Source organism: Condylura cristata, unplaced genomic scaffold (genome assembly GCF_000260355.1).
Source record: "Condylura cristata isolate star-nosed mole 26May11 unplaced genomic scaffold, ConCri1.0 scaffold00050, whole genome shotgun sequence".
NCBI classification, from domain to species: domain Eukaryota; kingdom Metazoa; phylum Chordata; class Mammalia; order Eulipotyphla; family Talpidae; genus Condylura; species Condylura cristata.
The window spans coordinates 1308823-1309242 of record NW_004567151.1 but is presented as its reverse complement, the minus strand read 5'-3'; positions in this window follow the sequence as shown (position 1 = coordinate 1309242).

Here is a 420-nt window from a genome sequence, read left to right as displayed (position 1 = left end):
CCACCACATCTCACATGAGGCTGACTTACTAGACTCAGGGCACAGGTGGGAAACTGAGGCTCGTTGGCCTCTGGCAAAGACTCTGTGTGTTGCAAAGCAGAAGCCGCAGCTCGGATGAGTGTGGTTCTGGCGGGTGACACTCCGTGGCAGGGGGCACCCCAGGAAGCAACTCAGCCTGAAGCAGCTGAGTGGGGCGAGGTCCCGCCATCCCCCAGGGCACCTCACTTTCCCCACTAAGTTGTCAATGGGGCTGGGGTGGTGCGGGGAAGACTGGAGAAACCAGGAGTTTCCAGAGGCGCTGGAGTCCACCTACAGGGGTGGGGGTCGGGGGAGCCCCTGGCCGCACGGGAATGTGGGGGGGGCGGGGTGGGACCACGTGCAGTGCCAGTTAGGCACCTGCACCCCAGGACGCGGCGGCCT